This window comes from Tamandua tetradactyla, chromosome 14 (genome assembly GCF_023851605.1).
Source record: "Tamandua tetradactyla isolate mTamTet1 chromosome 14, mTamTet1.pri, whole genome shotgun sequence".
Classification (NCBI taxonomy): Eukaryota; Metazoa; Chordata; class Mammalia; order Pilosa; family Myrmecophagidae; genus Tamandua; species Tamandua tetradactyla.
This window is the reverse complement of record NC_135340.1, coordinates 1,162,241-1,173,590: the sequence shown is the minus strand read 5'-3', so window position 1 is coordinate 1,173,590 and position 11,350 is coordinate 1,162,241. Positions and strand designations below refer to the sequence as shown.

At 41.0% G+C, this 11,350-nt stretch overlaps 1 non-coding gene across 1 annotated transcript; it reads left to right on the top strand.

The window, feature by feature from the left end:
* The first annotated feature begins 3,929 nt into the window (after positions 1-3,929).
* On the top strand, positions 3,930-4,887 carry LOC143656667 (18S ribosomal RNA). Its single transcript, XR_013162572.1, has one exon. It is a non-coding gene; the product is annotated as an 18S ribosomal RNA (ribosomal RNA).
* Positions 4,888-11,350: the final 6,463 nt, after the last annotated feature.

The following is an 11,350-nucleotide window of genomic DNA, read 5'->3' as shown; positions in this document are numbered from 1 at the left end:
ATTCGCAGGATTCCTAATTACAAGTAACATCCCACCAATATCAGTACAACAAATAACCATGCCTCCATATATCAAACTCACAGCACCAGTAGTATCAATTGCTGGATTCATATTAGCAATATAACTAAATAATACAACCCGCAACCTACAGTACAACTACCTCTCTCAACATCACTCTTTCTCTACCATACTAGGATACTTCCCTAATATTATTCACTGCCTATACCCCTACTCAATCCTCACAACAAGCCAAAACCTAGCCTCCTCTATACTTGACTTAATCTGACTAGAAAAATCGCCCCAAAAAGTCTCTCCAAAGTAAACATTTCAGCATCATTAATTACGTTCCACCAAAAAGGACTAATTAAATTACATTTCCTATCATTAATGCTGTCCATCATACTAGCCCTCATCACACTGGCCTTTTATTACGAGTAATTTCAATAACAACAAAAATACTGATAAACAAAGCTCATCTGGCCAAAACCACCAACCGCCAACCGTGGCTATACAAGGCGGCCACACCCACATAATCCCCACGAACATACCAGTCACCTAATAACTATAAACTGCCCAATCCTCTCTATATTTTAATCCACAAAACACCCCGTAAACACCCTCATAACTAGCCAATCATAACATAACAACAGCTTCCATAATGACACCAAAAGCCATTGCACTAAAAATAACCACATTCGACCCCCACACCTCAGGATACTCCTCAGTAGCTATCGCAGTGGTATACCCAAACACCACTAACATCCCACCTAAGTACACCAAAAATACTATTAGCCCTAAAAAAGACCCACCAAAACTTAAAACCAACCCACAACCCACACCACCACCAACCCCAACCCCCCATAAATAGGAGATGGCTTCGACGAGAAGCTCACAAAGCCAATAACAAATAGAATACTTAGCAAAAGTACAAAATACATCATAATTCTTACATGGGACTGCACCATGACCAACGACATGAAAAATCATTGTTGTACTTCAACTATAAGAACTAATGACTCACATCCGTAAAACCCACCAGCTATTCAAGATCATTTATCACTCATTCATCGACCTCCCCACACCATCAAATATCTCAGCATGATGGAACTTCGGATCCCTACTAGGAATCTGTTTAATTATCCAAATCCTAACAGGCCTTTTGTTAGCAATACATTACACATCAGACACAATTACAGCATTCTCATCAGTCACTCACATCTGCCGAGATGTCAACTATGGCTGACTCATCCGCTACATCCACGCCAACGGAGCCTCGCTATTCTTCCTATGCCTATACCTACATGTAGGCCGCGGCCTGTACTACGGCTCCTACCTATACTTAGAAACCTGAAACATTGGAGTCATCCTCTTACTAGCCACAATAGCAACCGCATTCATAGGTTACGTTCTTCCGTGAGGACAAATATTCTGAGGCGCCACTGTAATCACAAGCCTATTATCAGCCATCCCATATATTGGAACAGACCTAGTAGCGTGAATCTGAGGGGGATTCTCAGTAGATACAGCCACCCTGACACGATTCTTCGCGTTCCACTTCATCCGACCATTCGTCACCCTAGCCCTAGTGGTAACACACCTATTGTTTCCTACCATCCGTCACCCTGGCCCTAGTGGTAACACACCTATTATTTCCTACCGTTCGTCACCCTGGCCCTGGTGGTAACGCACCTATTATCTCCTACCGTCCGTCACCCTGGCCCTGGTGGTAACACACCTATTATCTCCTACCGTCCGTCACCCTGGCCCTGGTGGTAACACACCTATTATCTCCTACCGTCCGTCACCCTGGCCCTGGTGGTAACACACCTATTATCTCCTACCGTCCGTCACCCTGGCCCTGGTGGTAACACACCTATTATCTCCTACCGTCCGTCACCCTGGCCCTGGTGGTAACACACCTATTATCTCCTACCGTCCGTCACCCTGGCCCTGGTGGTAACACACCTATTATCTCCTACCGTCCGTCACCCTGGCCCTGGTGGTAACACACCTATTATCTCCTACCGTCCGTCACCCTGGCCCTGGTGGTAACACACCTATTATCTCCTACCGTCCGTCACCCTGGCCCTGGTGGTAACACACCTATTATCTCCTACCGTCCGTCACCCTGGCCCTGGTGGTAACACACCTATTATCTCCTACCGTCCGTCACCCTGGCCCTGGTGGTAACACACCTATTATTTCCTACCATTCGTCACCCTGGCCCTGGTGGTAACACACCTATTATCTCCTACCATTCGTCACCCTGGCCCTGGTGGTAACACACCTATTATTTCCGCACAAAACGGGATCCAACAACCCACTAGAACTCTCATCTGACATAGATAAAATCCCATTTCACCCCTACTACACCATCAAGGACATCCTAGGTGTATTCATCATAGCCGCCACATTATTGACCCTAGTACTGTTCTCACCAGATCTCCTGGGGGATCCTGACAACTATGCACCAGCAAACCCACTCAGCACCCCACCACACATCAAACCGAATGATACTTCCTATTTGCCTACGTCATCTTATGATCAATCCCCAACAAACTAGGTGGAGTAGTAGCCCTAATCTGCTCAATCCTAGTACTAATAATCATGCCACTACTACACACAGCCAAACAATGGAGCATAATATTCCGACCACTAAGCCAACTACTATTCTGACTCTTAGCAGATAACCTACTCATCCTGAAATGAATCTGCGGCCAACCCGTCAAACACCCCTTTATCATTATTGGCCAGGTAACTTCAATCTCATACTTCTCAATCATCCTAATCTTAATACCACTAGCAGGCATCCTAGAAAACCACCTAATAAAACTATAAGCCCTTGTAGTATAAACATTACACTGGTCATGTAAGCCAAAAATGAAGTAACCACTTCCAAGGACACTCAGGGAAGAAAAACGCTGTTCCACCATCAAATCCCAAAGCTGAAGTTCTAATTAAACTATTCCCTGCTTCAATTGTAAAGTTGAACAGAGAATTAACTCATGTACTATCTCAGTATTAAAATCCCATGTACAATAATAAAAATTTTTTTAATTGCTGTGCTTAATCGTGCATACATTTATTTATCCCATGAATATTCTTAAGTACATAATAATATTAATATTACATAGCACATTCCTTATTTTCCCATCCTTAACAACACGCATATCACCACCAATATCTTTCCATAATCACCAAGCTTCGAGAAACCAGCAACCTGCTTGAATTGTGTCCCTCTTCTCGCCCTGGGCCCATCACCTGTGGGAGTTTCTAGCCTGAAACTATAACTGGCACCTGGTTCTTTCTTCGGGGCCATTTCAGTTAGATATCGCCCATACGGTCCCCTTAAATAAGACATCTAGATGGACTAGTGTCTAATCAGCCCATGATCACACATAACTGTGGTGTCATACATTTGGTATTTTTTAATTTTTAGGTGGGGGGGGATTTGCACTGACTCAGCTATGGCCTACAGGAGGCCCCGTCACAATCAATTCAATTGTAGCTGGACTTATATTGAACGTTGGTTTGACCGGCATGTTAAGTTAAAGGTGTTATTCAGTCAATGGTAACAGGACATACATATACATACACAACTAAAAGCCACAAAAAAGAGGAAATATATACAGGATAACCCCCCCACCCCCCTTAAACTCTCAGCACCATACTTACACAGTTCTACCAAACCCCCAAAATAGAACTAATGCAGCACCATCGAGCAAACAACAAGAGGTACACTTAAAACCCTACCTCCCCATTTATTGGTCGGACAACATTTTTGCCAATACTGACGTAGCACTCAAGCTCTCGCAACTTTTTAGTATAGAAAAAGCCTATGTCCTAACAGAACAACACCAGTTCATGTCGCTTAACCCTAAAGCAAGGCACTGAAAATGCCTAGATGAGTACTGTGTACTCCATAAACACAAAGTCTTGGTCCCGGCCTTTTTATTGATTTTTAGTAGAATTACACATGCAAGCCTCAACGGCCCAGTGAGGATGCCCTCTAGATCAAAACAAGATCAAAAGGAGCAGATATCAAGCATGCAAAACACAGCAGCTCAAAACATCTTGCTAAACTACACCCCCACGGGATACAGCAGTGATAAAAATTAAGCAATTAATGAAAGTTTGACTAAGTCATACTAGTCTAGGGTTGGTGAATTTTGTACCAGCAACCGCGGTCATACGATTAACCCAAATCAATAACCTTCGGCGTAAAGAGTGTTTAGGATCTCCACCCAAATAAAGTTAAATTATTCCTAAGCCCTAAAAAACCCCAGTATAAATAAGCCCAACAACGAAAGTGACTTTAGCATATCCGAACACAACACAGCTAGGGCCCAAACTGGGATTAGATACCCCACTATGCCTAGCCATAAACACAAATATTCAAACAACAAGAATATTCACCAGAGTACTACTAGCAATAGCTAAAAACTGAAAGGACTTGGCGGTGCTTCACATCCACCTAGAGGAGCCTGTTCTATAATCGATAAACCCCGATAAACCTCACCACCTCTTGCTAATACAGCCTATATACTGCCATCTCCAGCAAACCCTAAAAAGGAATTGCAGTAAGCACAATTATAACCATAAAAACATGAGGTCAAGGTGTAGCCCATGAGGCGGGAAGAAATGGGCTACATTCCCTAATACTAGAGAACATGAAAGTCTTTATGAAAACGAAGTCTGAAGGAGGATTTAGCAGTAAGTCAAAAGGAGAGTGCTTGACTGAACCAGGTCATGAAACACGCACACACCGCCCGTCACCCTCCTCAACCCTGCAACACTAGATCTATGATTCATGTTAGCAAACACCTAACTTTAGAAGAGATAAGTCGTAACAAAGTAAGCATACTGGAAAGTGTGCTTGGAATAACCAAAGTGTAGCTTAAACAAAAGCACCTGGCTTACACCCAGAAGATTTCAACTCATTAGACCACTTTGAACTAAACCTAGCCCAAACACATTACAACAAAAATTCACCCAAAACCTAAATTAAAAGATTCACCAACTATAAAAGTATCAGCGACAGGAATTATAATATACAGGCGCCACAGAGACAGTACCGCAAGGGAAAGATGAAAGAACTATTAACAGTACAGGACAGCAAAGGTCAACCCTTTCACCTTTTGCATAATGAGTCAACTAGAATATCACTTGCAAAGAGAACTTAAGTAAAAAACCCCGAATCCAGACGATCTACCTGCAGACAGTCGAAAGGACCAATTCATCTATGTGGCAAAATAGTGAAACGATCAGTAGGTAGCGGTGAAAAGCCAATCAAGCCTGGTGATAGCTGGTTGTCCAGGAAATGAATATAAGTTCAACTTAAAATTTACTCTAAAAGAATGAACCAATAGCCCAAATGTAAGTTTTAAATATAGTCAATAGGGGTACAGCCCTATTGATACAGGAAAACCTTAATTAGAGAGTTCCCACAACACACTTCCACAGTACACTTAAGAGCAGCCATCAATGAAGAACGCGTTCAAGCTCAACAATAAAAACTACAAATACCATTAAACACCAACAACTCCTAAGCCACCACTGGACTAATCTATCTTAATAGAAGAAATAATGTTGATATGAGTAACAAGAATACCTTTCTCCACGCACAAGTTTATATCAGACCGAATAATTCGCTGATAGTTAACAATTAAACTAAGCTTATCCATAAAATATCCTATAGTTACACCCATTGTTAGCCCAACACAGGAGTGCATAACGGAAAGATTAAAAGAAACAAAAGGAATTCGGCAAACACAAACCCCGCCTGTTTACCAAAAACATCACCTCTAGAATCACATTATTAGAGGCACTGCCTGCCCAGTGACATGCGTTCAACGGCCGCGGTATTCTGACCGTGCAAAGGTAGCATAATCATTTGTTCCTTAATTAGGGACTAGTATGAAAGGCTTGGCGAGGGTTTTACTGTCTCTTGTTTCCAATCAGTGAAACTGACCTCCCTGTGAAGAGGCGGGGATGAGTATATAAGATGAGAAGACCCTGTGGAGCTTAAATTGCCAGCCCAATTATATCCCATCAACCCTCCAGGGCCAACATACAATAAACTGGGCTAAACATTTCGGTTGGGGTGACCTCGGAGTAGAAAAAATCCTCCGAATGATTCATAACCAGACCTAACAAGTCAAGTTAGTAGTTTATCATTAATTGATCCAAGAAATTGATCAACGGAACAAGTTACCCCAGGGATAACAGCGCAATCCTATTTTAGAGTCCATATTGACAATAGGGTTTACGGCCTCAATGTTGGATCAGGACATCCAAATGGTGCAACAGCTATTATTGGTTCATTTGTTCAACGATTAAAGTCCTATGTGATCTGAGTTCAGACCGGAGCAATCCAGGTCGGTTTCTGTCTATATGCTTATTTCTCCCAGTACGAAAGGACCAGAGAGATAGGGCCAACTCGAACCAAAAGCCTTAAGACAAAATAGATAAAATTATCTAAATCTAGTTAACTAGGCAAAAACAATCCGATACAAGGGTTTGTTAAGGTGGCAGAGCCCGGTAAATGCATAAAACTTAAACCTTTATACCCAGAGGTTCAACTCCTCTTCTTAACACATGTTTATAATTAATATTGCATGCTTAATCCTCCCAGTCCTATGAGCAGAAGCATTCCTAACACTAGTTGAACGAAAAACTTTAGGATATATGCAACTACGCAAGGGACCAAACACCGTAGGCCCATACGGCTTATTACAACCAATCGCAGATGCTGTAAAGTTACTCACCAAAGAACCCCTTCGTCCACTAACATCATCAAAACTATTATTCATAGTGGCACCAACACTAGCACTGACACTAGTACTAACTATATGAATTCCACTCCCAATACCCCACTCACTTGTTAACCTAAATCTAGGAGTACTCTTCATTCTAGCAATTTCAAGCTTAGCCGTGTACTCCATCCTATGATCAGGCTGAGCATCAAACTCAAAATACGCCCTAATTGGAGCTCTCCGAGCAGTGGCACAAACCGTATCCTATGAAGTAACCTTAGCTATTATCCTCCTATCTGTCCTGCTAATGTCAGGATCATTTACACAAACAAACCTAATCATGACACAAGAACAAGTATGATTAATCATCCCAGCATGACCACTTGCCATGATATGGTTTATTTCAACACTAGCTGAAACTAACCGATCCCCATTTGACCTAACAGAAGGAGAGTCAGAGCTAGTATCAGGATTCAACGTAGAATACACAGCAGGACCTTTCGCCCTACTCTTTTTAGCTGAATACGCAAACATCATAATAATAAATGCCCTTACAACACTTCTATTTTTAGGAGCACTCCACACAACCACTCATCCCAGAAATCTACACAGCCAATTTTGTACTAAAAACACTAATACTAACAGTTATATTCCTATGAATCCGAGCATAATACCCACAATTCTGCTACGATCAGTTAATACACCTATTATGAAAAAACTTTTTGTGGGTGTGAAATGGTATCGCATTGTGGTTTTGAGTCTCATTTCCTTAGTAGTTAGTAACGTTGAGCATCTTTTCATGTTCTTTTTGGCCATTTGTATATCTTCTATGGAGAAATGTCTGTTCAAGCCTTTGCCCATTTTTTAATGGGGTTGTTTTCTTTTTGTTGAGTTGTAGGACTTCTTTATAAATATTCTGGATATTAAACCACCTGTCTGAGGTGGTTTCCAAATATGTTCTCCCATTCTATAAGTTGTTTTTTCACTTATGATGAATTCCTGTGATGCATAAAAGTTTACAATTTTGAGAAAGTCCATTTATCTATTTTTTTCCTTTTGTTGCTTGTGTTTTTTAAGTAACAACCACTAACATCCTGAGGGATTGTGTGTCCCCTAAAGTACTCTTTGGTGCAGGTGTGGTGGTGTAGTTACTTCTCCTATACCATGCTACCCTAACCTTGCATGGGCCTTTTTTGTATGATACCTTGCAATTAAAGCTTCCTACTCTTGTCAAATTGTGGCTTTCCAAGCATACCCTCAAGTAACCCTTTCAGTTAAGCAAAGCTGAATTTCATGCTTCCCGTATTAAGGGCAGTGCTACATTGTAGAGTCTTAGTAGTATCTTGGAGTAACAGCAAAGATAGGATATTTGATATTTGATACTTGGGTTATTTTGGGGTCTTCTGGAAGGTGGGCCTTTTGATTTGGAGGCTTGTTTTTGATTGAGCAAATGTGGGGCTAAGTTGTAAAGTGAATTTTGAAAAGTAAATAGTCATTCAGTGCTATTTATCATTCTGAGAAGGGAGTATATACTTTAATGACAGTAAATTTAGTAGTCTTGTGTTTGTTTAAATTAATTTGGGGATGTTCCTGAAATGAAAAATAAAGTTACTTGCAACTTTAACTTTCTGAGCAAGAGTTTCCTAGAATATAATGCCATGTGAACGAAGACAGTCAACAGAGTGTTAATATTGACAGCGAACTTGTGGTACAGATGGTTTCAGTTCCCAGTGTCCCCACTTGCTGACATTGCTCTGCCTGAGCTGGAGATGCGATCAGTCCAGACCATACGGGTATCCTAGGGTCACGATCCTGTATCAGGTTTCCTGGATGGTGGTTTCAAGCTCCCTGTGTTAGGTGTTTCTGTTCTTCTGTTGGATGGCCGCTTGTTTGTTCCTGTGATACAGCAGCAGTTGTATAGCCACATTTAAAATGCTATCAGACATCTAAGCCCTGTAATAGACAAATACCAAGAAAAGGATTATAATGAGTTTGGAGTTCTCTTTCCAAGCTACCAGCCAAGAGAGCTCATGTTAAACCAAAAAGGACAGATAGCTTACTGGATCTCTAGTAATATTGGTGGTGCTAGAGAGGTCTGCAGGGATGTAAGTGTACCTACCATTCTTTCCATAAAAGCACATGCTGCCTCTCAAGACACCCATACTGTATCTGATGGGGCTTTTACTCTGTCTAGTTCCATGAATCTTGAGTGAGAAGTTCTGCAGCCTTGGTGACACTGTCTAGTTCTCCTGCTCTTCTCTGCACTGTAGCATTTAGGATTTCTCCCTACTTCAAGCTAGGCCCCTTGTAAAGTGAAGTGTAAAGGCTTGAAGAGAAAAGAGAACAATCTCGAAGTCTCCTTCAGCGGTTAAGGTTTCAGTTCTCAAAGTAAAGTCCAGTTACTCTCTTTTCATTAAGTTGTCTCATCTGTTTTTCCAAGAGGGGAAATCGGTGAGCAAAACAGATCCTGGGTGATTTTAAGAACTATCCTGTAGGCCAACATCGATTTACACAAGTAACAAACCCTTGTCCAGGGTTGTCACAGGGAGTAGCCAACAGGTTTTTATGCTACCAGTCCAAAACCAGTCAGAAGTGGCACAACCAGTGCTGTTTTTGGTCAAAATACACCTGTGTGATTGTCAGAATAGTTTTGTAATGATTTGGTGCCACTTATAAATTACGAGTGGTCTGGCTCCAGGCAATGGAACTTACAGTATCAAGACCATTAATTAGGTATTTCTAAAGTGAAAGAAAAAGTGATTTGTCGTAAGAGGATAAAGTAAGACAGCTTCATATGCATACCATTTATTTCCTATTTCTCTTCCATGTCCTAGATCTCTGAAAGCTCCCACAAAAGTTCCTGGTATGGTTATGGGGGAGACAGGAACTTCTTTTCTAGATAGAACTTGATAGGAGGCTTTAGATTTCTGGCTATCCTATCGTCATCTAAAAAGTCGCCTAATGATTGGACCCAGTTACCCAGAAAATCAACTGATTTTATTACAAGGAAACAGAGCCTAGGAAAACTCCTCGGCTCCTTCCAAAGGAAAATGTATACAAATCCCCAGCTTGGTGGTATGCTTTAGGGAGCTCAGCAGTAGCTGGGTATTGGGTTTATACCAACGGATTACTAGGTATGCGCAGAAAACTATTAACAATAGAGGCCTAATAGGTAACACAGTTAGTTTTAACTTAAACCAGCAAAATAAGAATGAGATAGGAAAATAAAGAATAAAAGAATGCAGATTAAGACATGTCAGTCTGTGGCCTTATCCTGTGTACCTTGGGTGGAAGTTCTCTATATGCTATTTGATTTGTTTACTTGGTTCAGAGGTCCTGGGTAGAATCTATCATCTTCTGGAGACCCCCTGCTTCTTGAAGATTTAGAAGAATCCTTGGCTTGAAGTCTCCAGTCAGGACCATCTTCCAGTGATTCAAGGATGATTTATCCCTCTCTAATTGAGAGACATGAATTCAATGATCACTTCGGAGTTTCACTACAGAGCTGGTTACTGACAATATCTAATCAGATCCTTTTTTTCAGGTCCAAGGGCTATCTTTTGATGTCTCTTCTAGAAGACCAAGTCTTTGTGTTTTAGTTCATTCATTTTAGTTTGGGAAAATGTTGAGGAAAGGCTGCACACACCTGGGTGTATTTGATGAGTTTCCTGCGATCTTAGACCATGTTTGCTTGCAGTGGTGTAATGTCTAGAATCAAGACATAATATTCCTCGTTGCCTGGGCAGATCTATTACTTACTCATCAGGCAAGAGTTGAAGAACTCCAGATGAGTCTTTAAAGCCTATGGAAATATCTTACACCATGGGACTTTGAGAGGCTCTGAAAGCTTTATAAACTGAGTTTCAGAATCCATTTGTTCTTTCTACTTTTCTCCAAAAGTGGGAAAATAGCGATATTATTGTAGTTTCTGAGTAAGTGGCAGAACTTTGCAAAGCTGTTTAATTACAGCCCCAGAAAAATTGGTGACCCTGTCACTCAAGAGAGAAGTTGAATTCCCTGAGTTGGAAACATGAAATCAAGTAATATTTTCCCTATTCTAGAGTAAGAACAGCTTCAGTTCTTTCCAAATAAGCGAACAATAAGCAGGATATATATTAAACTTACATTGCATGGTGTACTTGTATAAAATCCATTTGGAACATTAAAAGAGGATCTGAGTTTGGGGCTTTCGCCCATATTCAACCTTTCCCATTTTGCCAGGATTTTACTGGTGACAGAGACTCCATCACCAACAGTGGCCAAGTCTTCCTTATTGTCGATAATTTTATCCATCATTTATCTAAATATCTAAACATTTTACAACATTCCATGCTGAGAGTGCCAATAATTTGCATATAGATTACTCCAAGTACCTCTCTTTCTGACTTGGCCTAATTGTTGGTTCTCTAATAGCCTCTTTGAATCTCTCTGAAGATTTATTCTCGTGGGATTTCATGGGTGTTAAGACCTTAGCTAGGAATGCTTGTCTGGCATAATAACCAGCTAGAGCATTTTGTTTAGCCTTTATGTTATCCTTTCTTTAGATGAGTTTCTACCTTTATAATAATCACCCCCTTAGGAAGTAAGTATTAGAG